At 39.3% G+C, this 12,063-nt stretch overlaps 1 protein-coding gene across 4 annotated transcripts in view; it reads right to left on the bottom strand.

The window, feature by feature from the left end:
* The window catches only part of VTI1A (vesicle transport through interaction with t-SNAREs 1A), a 371,705-nt gene that overhangs the window by 29,578 nt on the left and 330,064 nt on the right, over positions 1-12,063 (bottom strand). The gene's annotated exons all lie outside the window — the stretch shown is intronic.

The raw sequence follows: 12,063 nt of genomic DNA, 5'->3' as shown, positions 1-12,063 counted from the left end.
AGAAGAGAAAGACAAAAAGACTGATGAAAAATGAACAGGGCTTCAAAGACCTGTGTGACAATGTCAAGCATACCAACATATGTATAATGGGAATCCAAGAAGGAGGGAGAGAGAGTGAATAGCAGATAAACATGTTGGTAGAAATGATGGCTGACAGCTAAGCCATGAGCAAGATGAAAATGACTCATCATGCACAGGCAAATAACAATATGATTAATGGCTGACTTCTCACAGAAACAATGGAAGAGAAGACAGTGGAATGATGTATTTTAGGTGTCAAAAGGGTGAGGTGGGGGACTTATCAACCAAGAATTCTATATGTAGAAATACTATCCGCTAAAAGTGAAGGTGACATAAAGACCTTTCTAGATTAACAAATAAGAAGAGAATGTTTTGTTAGTAGACTTGATGTATGAGAAATAGTAAATAAAGTCCTTTAGGCTAAAAGAAATTATGCCAGATGATAATTCAAATCCACAGAAGGAAATAAGAACACTGGAAATGGTAAATACATAGGTAAATATAAAAGACCGTATAAATATATACATTTTTCTTCTCTTCCCTTAATTTGTTTAAAAACCCTTTTTTTTTTGCATAGCACTCATTATAATTTTGTATTGTTGGTTTTATATCATGTATAGACATGGTAATCATAGTCATATCTATACATATCCAAGGAAGAGGGAGGAAATTGTTATATTGAAATAACACTGCTGTATTTTATTAGAATTAAGTCAGTATCAAACTGAAGTAGATTATGAAAAATTAGAAGATCTAATTCTTAGAGCAAAGACTGAGAACATTTAAAAATGTAATTAAAAAGTACATGAATTAAAACGGCACACAAAAATACCTTTTTAAAAAGAAAGTAGAAAAGAAGAAACAGAGTAAGAGAAAAGACACAAGGAATATTGAAAACAAATAGCAAAATGGCAGACATAAATTCAACAGGACAAAAAAAAAATCTCACGTTAAATGTTAATGGACTAAATGTTAACATGTAAATGTGAAAGGACTAAACACTCCAATCAAACAGCTGAGATAGTTAGACTGAATATAAAAGGCCCTACTTTATCCTGCCTGTAAGAGACACATGTCAGATTAAAAAGCACATAGAGGTTGAAAGTTAAAAGATGAAAAAATACATGCAAACAGTACCTACAAGGGGCTAGAGTGACTATATTCATATCAGACACATGGCTTTTAAGGTAAGAAATAGTCCTAGGGACAAAGAAGGACCTTTCACAAATAGAAAAGAATCAATGCATCAAGAAGATATGATGATTATAAATATACACAGCTAATAACCAAGTCTTGAAATACGAAGCAAAAGCTGAGAGACAAAAGGAGAATAGAAAGTTCAACAATTATACTTGGAGATTTCAATACCCTATTCTCAATAATGGATAGAACAACTAGAAAGAAAATCAGTAAGGCTGTAGAAGACTAGATAGACTAGATATAGAAATCAATATTTATAGAACACGCGTAGACCATATATAGGCCATAAAACAAGTCTCAATAATTTATGATTAAAAACATTGAAATAATAAAAAAAGTTCTCTAATCACAACATGAAATTAGAAATCAATAATAGAAATTAATTTGGTGGCCAGGGGCAGTGGCTCACACCTGTAATCACAGAACTTTGGGAGGCTGAGGCAGGTGGATCATTTGAGGTCCGGAGTTTGAGACCAGCCTGGCCAATGTAGTGAAACCCCATCCTACTAAAAATACAAAAATTAACAGGCTGTGGTGTCGTGTGCCTGTAATCCCAGCTACTTGGGAGGCTGAGGCAGGAGAATCACTTGAACACAGGAGGCGGAGGCTGCAATGAGCAAAGGTTGTGCCACTGCACTCCAGCCTGGCTGGGCATCAGAGTGAGACTCCATCTCAAAAAAATAAAATAAAATAAAATAAAATAAAATAAAATAAAATAAAAGAAAGAAAGAAAGAAATTTGGTAAGTCATAAGTATTAGATAATTAAGTAACATGTTTTTAAAAGAATGCATGAATCTAAAAAAATCACAATGGAAATTTTAAAATATTTTACAATGAATGAAAACCAAACTGTAGTTATCACTATTTGTAGGGTGCAATGAAAGCAGAGCTTAGAGAGAAATTTATTTGTTGAGTTAGGGAAAAAGGAAAGGTCTCAAGTCTCAAGAAATGATCTAAGCTGCCACATTAAGAAATTAGAAACAGAGTAAATCAAACCTGACAAAAGCAATAAAAAGAAGTAAGGGTTAGAGCAGAAATTAATACAATAGAAAGTACAAAGTAACAGAGAAAAATCAATGAAACCAGAAGTTGTCTCTTCAAAAGATCAGCAAAACTGATAAACTTTTAGCTAGAATGACAAAGAAAAAAGGGAAGAAGATCCAAATTACCCACATCAGGAATGAAAGAAGAACATCAGTACTTAACAAAAACAAAAGGATTGCAAGGGAATATTCTGAACAATGTTATGCAAACAAATCAGATCATTTAGGTAAAATGAAAAAATTCATAGAAATATACACATTACCAATATTGACCCAAGAAAACATAGAATACCTGAATAGACCTATAACAAGCAAATACTTTACATTAGTAACTTAAAATCTTCCCACAAAGAAAAGCCCAGGACCAGATGGCTTAAATAATGAATTATATCACAATTTATGAAAGAAATAATACTGTTCCTTCACAAACTCTCTTAGAAAATAATGGAGAGAATACACCAACTTGTTCTATGAGGCCAGTATCACCCAGATACAAAAGTTAAACAAAAATATTACAAGAAATATTCTTCATAAACACAGACATCAAAATTCTTTACAAAATATTATTAAACTGAATCCAGTAACACATCAATAAGGTTTGAATATCATGACCAAGTGGGACTTATCCCAGAAATGCAAGGTTGATTTAACATTTGAAAATCTTAATGTAACACATGACATTGATAGAATCAAGAACAAAAAGCACATAATCATCTCATTAGACACAGAAAAAACACCAGGCAAAATGTAACACCTACTCATGATAGAAACTCACAACAAACTTGGAATAAAAGGAGACTTTTTCAACTCAACAAAGAGCATCTATGAAAAACTTGCAGCTAATATCATACTTAACGGTGAAAGACTGAAGACTTTCTTTCTGATTGGGGGTAGGGCAAAAATGTCTGCTCTTACTACTGCTGTTCAAAATTGTACTTGAACTTCTAGCCAGTACAATCTGGCATGTAAAAATTAAAAATAAAAGGCATCCAGATTGGAAAGGAAGAAGGAAAATTGTCATTCACAACTGACATGATTCTGTATGTATAACATCCTAAGAGATCTACAAAATACCACTAGAACTATACACAAATTTAGCAAGGTCACAAGATGAGAACACACAAAAATCAAGTGTACTGCCATAGTCACAAATAGTCTGCAACTGAAATTAAGAAAACAATGTAATTCATAATAGCATCAAAAAAGAATGCCAAACTTGGAAACAACTTTAACAAAAAGAGACCTGTACTCTGAAATCTACAAATATAACTTTAAAAATTAAAGATCTAAATAAATGAGGAACAATTACATTCATGAATTGGATGACTCAATATTGTTAAGATGACAATTCAATGCCATCCTTATTAAAATGCCAGCAAGCATTTTCGGCAGGGGGGGAAATGGAAATAGGAATTCTTAAATGTATATGTAAATGAAACAACTAGAACTGGAAATGTATAAAAATGAGTTTGAAAAAGAACAAAGTTAGAAGACTTATCCCACCTGATTTCAAATTGACTATGAAGCTACTGTAATCAAGACAGTGTAGTATGGGTGGTAGGAAGATGCAGATCAATGGAACAAAACAGAAATACCAGAAATAAACATTTATATTTATGGTCAATTTTTGACAAAGGATCCACGGCAGTTTAATAGGAGAACTGGATACCCATATTTAAAAAAATGAACATAGACCATAACCTTACACTATATACAAAAATTTAAAATGGAACACAGTCCTGAATGCAAAGGCTAAACTATAAAGCTTCTAGAAGAAAACATAGAAATAAAATCTTTCTGATCTTGGGACAAAGGTTTTTAGGTAAACCACTACAAGCATGATCCATAAAATTAAAAATTGATAAATTTTCATTAAAATTAAAAGCTTTTGGTTTTCAAAATTCCCCACTAAGAAAATAAAAAGACAAGCCACAGAGTGGGGAAAAATATTTGCAAATTATATATCCAAATAAAGGTGTGTACAGAGAAGCATAAAACTCAAGCCCCTTGTATGGCTTTGTAGCAGGGTCTTACAAGCTCCAGAGCTGCCTTCGCTGGGGAGGGACTTCTCTGAATTGCCTGTGGTCATTCCTCTGACAAAGATTCTTAAGGAATGGCTGCCTCCAGGAAGGCTCTTGGGGAGCCCAGTGAGCCCCTTGTTCCCATCTACAGCCTTTGTGGACCTCTGCCCCCACTTCCTTTCCTTTCCCACCATTCTGGGGTCCTGCTCAGCTACATCACTGGCGTGTGTGGGAAAACATTACTGGCTGTGCTTATATTCAGGGGCGTGGAGGTCTTTTTCTGTATAAGTTTACAGTAGAGAACAATGAAAAGACTAAAATCCAAAGCCAACAGGGGCCAAGGGATCTGCCTACATCTTGAGTTTTGCCATGATGTGAAAACACATGGCTTCAGAGTGTAACATGAACAGCCCTGAGATCTCTCCAGGGTGGAATCTGTGTTTTCAGCTACGCAGAAATACGTACGATGGACCTTTTAAAAAGTCAGTGGGAGGGTGTGTTAAATGAAAATCAAGATAACCTTTCTTAGGCATGCTTTCCCCATATACTCCAAACTTTTTTCATTTTGACTAGCATAACAGTTGGAGAAGTGCCTTAAAACAGGGGAAGTATCTATTTTTCTCCAACGTCACTTGAATTGGGCACTCTGGGATGACGGGGAGGTTTGCCATTTGTAGACAAGAATGAAGTCTTTTGTGAACAGCCTAAGTACACCACTGACTTGCTTTAAAAAGTGTCAAAGGCTATTTCTGGAGAACGTGTGGTTGACTGTGCCAAACTGAAACACTGACTTATCGCCCAATTTAGCATTAAAACATTAGAACTTACAATTAAGACTACTCTGTTTATTCCAAATGAGTTTGTCAACATTCTGCAAATATATTTATGTTATCATCATAAAAGCAAGAAACAGGCGGGAGTGGTTTCTCACTGCTGAAGGCCACACTGAAAAGCACTTCAGAACACTGAAATTTGAGCTGCCCTATCATATAGGCAACTTTTTTTTCCCCCCGAAAAGCAGATGCTGGGTGTAGCTATATTAGTGCATAATAGGTTTATTCTCATTCACAAAACAGGAATTACTTTGTGGCTTCAGAGTAAAACTAGTGTAAGGAATATACCAGCAGATTTGCTACAGATGTGGTCTCTGACACGTACACACGGGGAATCTGCTATTAATCACGTTAAGATTTGACCGTTATAAAGTACAAGGCAGACATGCGTTAAGTTCAAGGTCTGAGCTGATAAAAAAACATGAGGAGAAGAGAAAAAAAAAATGAGTGTGCCTGTGTCCATCATGTGTGTTTAAATGTTCTGCTTTAAAAGATATTATTCATCCTTTTCCCTGTCTTCACCCCATTTTGTGTCAAGGTTGGTCTGCCTTTTGTTTCCTTCCTTTCACTCTGACACACATGACAGTTCTCAGGAGAAGGCAGCCCTTCGGCTGTCCTTCCTGCTTGTTGGAGTAGGACAGGAATGTGCTTGTTCGGCATTTGTTCAGGAGCGCCTAGACTCCACGGACTCTGGGGAGGACTCTGGGGACCGGGAGAGCCAGCAGCACATGCTGGAATCGGGCTCCGCACCTAGGCCCTGCAGGCCTTTGTCACCACCTGCCTCCAGGGTTAAGGTGGCCACGGTAATTATGCCAAGGCCATGCATTACTCTGACAAAGTAATCCATCAAATCATTTCTCACAATTTCAATTCTCCCTTCGAATTTTCCTTACCTCCAAAGCCAGCTGGATATTATATTACTGAAGCTGTTGAAAAGGTAGAACACTAGCCATGGAGCCAAAGGCCACGACAACTATGCAATGCATAAATTTTTATTGTTTGCTCAGTATTGAAATCTCATTAGGGTCCATAATTCATCTGAACACTGTGAACATTTACATCTGTTGATCATGAGAACCTAGAAGGAATGTACACCTTTAGCTAACTTGTTTTCAGAGGAGGCAGCGTGTGTGTGTGTGTGTGTGTGTGTGTGTGTGTGTGTGTGTGGTGTGCATGTGCATGCATGCATGCACATACACTCATATGTTTTTAGCCCTTGAACAGCTGTGGTTTAAATATCCCTTACCCAAACCAATTTCCAACCTGAATTTAAATATCCCAAAGTTGTTTTCATTTGGCAGCTTTCAGACAAAGACTCAGTTCACTTCCAGTCTGCTTTAATCAATGTTGGAAAATTCCACTCATTGCACATTGGCCTTAATGCAGCTCTGCTGTGTTAATTACATCAGAATTATCCCAAAGATTACACGCCTTTCATTCAATGTATATATGTTTTTGTCTTCACTTAATTATGACTGCAGAATCACCCTGAGAGAGGATACGTAACTGTGACTGTTTCTGGGTCCCAGGGATATCCAGATTTGTGTCTACCTTTTTTGGTGTGTGTGTGTGTGTGTGTGTGTGTATTTGAACAGCTTTCCTACCAAATTCTGCACTTTCGATCTGATGGTATTTTCATTTATGGGGCTCTCAGCAGTTCCATGAACACTAGATTTTGAGTTATAATCACTGAATCACAGATTTGGAATTAGAAGGGGAAGGGGCCTTTGGGCCACCTAGCCAGGTTGGCCCTCTTCCAAGCTGGAATCCCCCCCAACAACACCCCCTGACAAGTAGTCCTTCAGGAATGTATCCATTTCTGGAATGAACTATGGCAGCAGCTGAAAGGCTCTTAGCAAATACTCCATAGCAGTTCAGGACAGAGATGAAGAATACTGTGTCCGATGAGAAGTCCGGAGGGAATCTAGGTAGACCAAATGTAATTACCCAGACTGGCATCTGGCTAGGACACCAGCTCGAATGGCCCCACTGTAATTCCAGCTGATGGCAGTGACACCTTCTGATGAGAGTCTTGTCAACTACAAGCTGCTCTTTAGCTGGACTTCACTAATGTGCCGCGACGGGAAAAATCGGATACAGCTGTTTTCACTCAGAAGGCCTTGGAAATGCTGCTAAGGTCCTATCTTCTCCTCAAGGAGAAAGAGCATGCACTTCCATGCCAAGAAAGAAGCCAAAGGGCCTTAACACAGAGGCTGGCCTGATGCAAGCATCATTGCAACATCCTTTTCCAGTGAGGCCTCCAAGTCGGCATGAGATTTTAGTGTTCCACTCTCAGAGCTGCTTTGAAAACCTCAGCGCGCAACTACGACAGCCAGTGAAATGGGCCCGGACACACAGAGTCAAACAAGTATCAGAAGAGGTCTGTGGGAAATGACCTGGCTCCAGTCTGGGGGTGCAGTGATGAGCAAAATTAGGTCCCTGTCCTCGTGGAGCTTCGAGGTCTTAACAAAATCACATGCACACAGTATAGAATTTCCAACTCTGGTCATCGCTACAAAAGAAGCTGATAAGATTTGAGGAGCATCTAGAAGAGGGGACTTGTGTTAGTCGGCGGGTCTTCTAGGAAAGGAGACGCTGGAAAGAGTTAGGTGTGCAAGAGGTTTGCTGGGAGTAATACGTGTGGCAGATAAAAGGGGAGGAAGCAGAATTGGGCAGGAAGACCCTCAGACCATACCGCAAAACTGACAAAGTCTTATTTAATTATTTCTTTAGACAGAGTTTCACTCTGTTGTCCAGGCTGGAGTGCAGTGGTGCATTCTTGTATTCTTGTCTCCCAATTCCCACCTCCTGGGTTCAAGCCATTCCCCTGCATCAGCCTCCCAAGTAACTGGGACTACAGGCACGCACCATGATGCCCGGTCAATTTTTGTATTTTTAGTAGAGGTGGGGTTTCACCATGTTGGCCAGGCTGGTCTCAAACTCCTGACCTCAAGTGATCCACCCATCTCAACCTCCCAAAGTTCTGGGATCACAGGTGTGAGCCACCGTGCCCAGCCAGAACTGACAAAGTCTTAACCAACCCAATGAGGAGCTCTGGAGCCAAGACAGCCCTGTAGAGGAATCCCACATTGGGCAGAAACTGCCTCACCTCAGGACCACACACTGTGCCCAGTCAATGGCTGGGGGCTGCCTGGGAAGAGCGTGGCCTGGCTCTTATGCCAACATGGGTCCCTGAGGGTACCAACACCTGGGGCGGATGGCAATGCCTTAAAGGTTGACAGTTGCACCTCTGAGGCTGCCGTAGGACTAAGCTTGTCTAGAGGCCCAGAGAGGGTGTCCCGAAGGTGGTCATGATGTTGAATTAAGACCTGAAGGATGGGCTAGGTTAAAAAGTAAGGTGGGAGGAGTGAGTGGGAATGAGAAAAGGATTCCAGGCAGGTGGTAAGGCATGTGCAAAGGCCCTTTATCTGTAGAGCATGCTGATGTGCTCGGGGAGGAAAAGGCCGGGAGGAGAATGATGGGCAGGAGGTGAGCCTCAGAGGAAACAGAGATGGAATCCTGCCAGCCTGTGGACCATAATAAGGATTTTGTTTCTATTAGCCATTCAGAAAGCCACAAGCTAATTCTACTGATATCTAGTTGCCTAATCTATACAATGGGAACAACAATGCATAGTCGATAAGGTTAGTAAGAGGGTTAAATGAGATTATACATATTGAACTCTGACTCTAGTTCCTGGGACATGAGACAGCACATGGTCAATTATTATAATTTTAGAAAACCTCCACTGAAAACACCTTCTGCAAGAAGCAAAGGAGAAAAATGGGCTTATTTTTACATTTTGTTTTCAAAGGCTTAAAAGTTTGATTCTGACATAATGTGCCTGATTTGAGCAAACGCCAAGTGAAATTGCTCAATGCCTTTTCCACCAAGATCATGGTGCTACCCAGGTTTCCAATTATTAAAATTCTAGGCATATAGGTAGGTTATTATTTTATTTTACTTCTTTTTTTTTGAGACAGGATCTTAGGCTCCTAGGCTGGAGTGCAGTGATGTGATCATAGCTTTATTTTACTTCTTTTTTTTTGAGACAGGATCTTAGTCTCCTAGGCTGGAGTGCAGTGACGTGATCATAGCTTACTACAACCTTGAGCTCCTGGGCACAAGCCATCCTTCTGCTTCAGCCTCCTGAGTAGCAGGGATTACAGACACAGGCACATGCCACCATATTGAGCTAATTTTTGCCTTCTTTTTTTTTTTAGAAACGAGGTCCTGCTAGGTTGCCCAGACTGGTCTCGAATGCCTGGCCTCAAGTGATCCTCCTGCCTTAGCCTCCCAAAGTGCTGGGATTACAGGTGTGAGGCACTGCGCTCGACCATAAAGTAAGTTTCGAATTAAACAACCTCAGTAACTCAGAACTGAGTAAGTAACAAATAGCTTGTAACATAAAAATAATCTATGAGCAGTCTAAAGAACAGGAAGTTCTCAGCCTCAACAGCACATTGTAAATGGGGGAATGTGGCTCTACAGAGCATGAGAGCTTCTATTTAATAATAATGTTGAAAAATAATTTTTCTCTCGCCAATCTCACCTGTTTATGGGAGTAGTCTTTCCGATGGCTATTTTCAGATTATTCTAATCTATAAAATGCCAGAAACAAGGAAATACAAAATGAGGAAAAATGTATGTTGACTGGAGATGCTGAAGCAGATTTGATTGCCAAAGAAACTTTGTACTGAGATGGTCATTTTTTTGAATAGTGGGATGAGCATGTGCTAACAGACCAAGGACATAATTCAAGCCAGATGATCTGAAATAGCTGAACGTAAGTCCAGTGCCTACACCTTTGGCATCATGAGTATATAAGAGCTTAGAATAACCTGACCCATAGGTGAAAAAGAGAGGACAATCTCTCATATAGATATATTCACAACAAACCGATTTTATGGGTAGCAGTTTAAGAAATCACTGTTTGTTCCTGCCTTCCTTATCTCTGCGTCAAAATCTAGTCTCCTCTTAAAAAGATAAAGCTGGCAGCCACTGTTTTACAAGCTCACACACAACTTTCTTTGACTTCTTAGCATCTAGTAAATACACAAAGCTATTATTTTCAGCTGCTTATCCCCATGTTTATTCCATCTGAGTTGATTCTGACTCCTTCTGACCCTTAAAGAGTGCATACGGCTGAAAATATCTGGCCTCTACTCTTGGAAATCTCGAGATGAAATGTTGGTAATTTCACTCAAAAGAACTGCAGGTATGCGTGCCCTTCAGTATTTCTTTCTCTTGTCCCTTTCCAAGCGGTGATAGAGCAAACGTGAGATTTCCACAGCCACCTAAACAGAAACATCTTCTTTGAGAATCTGAAAATATTCAACAAACCCCTTTTGATTATTATTCTTATTTTGTTTCCTTCTTTTAGGAAAACGTGTCACTCAGTTTCTGAACTTCTCTTGCATATTTTTTTCCTGTGCCAAGGCTTATCAGCTCTTAGGTCATCTTGATATGTCAAAAACTTCTTGGATCACAGAGCTGAACCTAAGCAGACTGGACAGGACTTTCTTCATTCAGACAAAAAAATGTCTGATAAGAAAGCTATTTATGTCTCCCAGTAGAGCAAGGAGGCAGTCTACCTTTGGCCATATGTTGTATGTTAGTATTGACTAAACTAAAAAAAATTTTTTTCCTGGAGGACTGCTACCTGATGGAACTGCTCCATGCTTCTGAAGCTTTCATTAAGGCGACTCATTCTTGCAAGTAATTTAAAAAAACCCTCTTAAGTTTTACCTTTTTCCATAGATTTGCCAAAGGTTTTTTTTTTTTTTTTTTCAGTAAAATAGGAGTGAAAAGCTCTTGGTCCTGTACAGAATAATTAAATTCTTTTAAAAAATACAACACTTTATGAAAGATTTGCACTAAGTCTAGATGGTGTTTATTCTGTTTCTATACATGGAGGACCAGAAACAACCACAGGGGGTTGTGGTTATTTGTGGGTAATCGGTTCAGTTCACATGGTGACATTTGGGCACATAATTCGCAATGGCCATCTCTTATCAGGGGGACAGTTAGGGTAACAATGGTGAATGGTCTTGGCAGAACTTTAGCCAGTGCTCAGAGTCACCAGCCTTTCCTCAAGCCGTTCTAAGGTTCTTCAGTTCAATAACATGGAGATGATGGCTTTGGTATTAAGCTAAAAATGAGGTGATGTTTATCCAGGTCAGTGGTAATTCCAACTCATAGATCAGAAAGACCACTTTTTAGAGTAATGTGAGCTCCATAAAGCTATTATGGAACTTGTTATCACCAATACTTTGTATTTGCTTCTGTGAAAGTTAAATGACGATATGGGCAGAACTGAGATCCACTGTAGCACTTCCTTAATGAAGAAGCCAGAGGATGAATGCCAGAATGCCCAGGAAACGGAGGCCTCTCATCCCTTTCCCTGCCAATGAGTTTTGCATCTGATGGATGAATGTCAGGCATGGAATTAAAATGAGATGATCACCAAGGACTATGGGGAAGGCATCTCTATGGAGCAGGTTTTACATCAGAATTAAATCCTTTTTGGTGAAGTCTTGTTTTCACTTTCTGGCCCCAGAGATGGCCTTGCCCCCCCAGTGCTCTATGTCAGACTCAAAAGATAAATCTTCTGTATAATTAAAGGCTACTCAGTGGCTGTCTCCACCTTCCCACCTGAGGAAATGGCACTGATTTGTCGGTGTCAATTTAGCACCTGAATTGTGGGTATAAGGTCCTGGAACTTTCTATGGTGGGTTTAAGAAATCCATCTCCACTGCAGTAATTCAGACAGCACCAGACAAGGCAAGCCTGGAAGGCTGGGAGAGAGATCAGCACTACCCACATATGGGAACTTGTCTCTTATTTTCTGGTCCTCCATGTATAGAAACAGAATCCATGAGGATTCTTTAAAAGGCAAAAGAGTGACAGGAATTGACACAGACTTTGATTTTACTTTCTGTAAT

This window comes from Cebus imitator, unplaced genomic scaffold (genome assembly GCF_001604975.1).
Source record: "Cebus imitator isolate Cc_AM_T3 unplaced genomic scaffold, Cebus_imitator-1.0 Scaffold500, whole genome shotgun sequence".
In the NCBI taxonomy this organism is placed as follows: domain Eukaryota; kingdom Metazoa; phylum Chordata; class Mammalia; order Primates; family Cebidae; genus Cebus; species Cebus imitator.
Note: the sequence above shows the minus strand (reverse complement) of the source record. Positions and strands in the feature narration are given on the sequence as shown.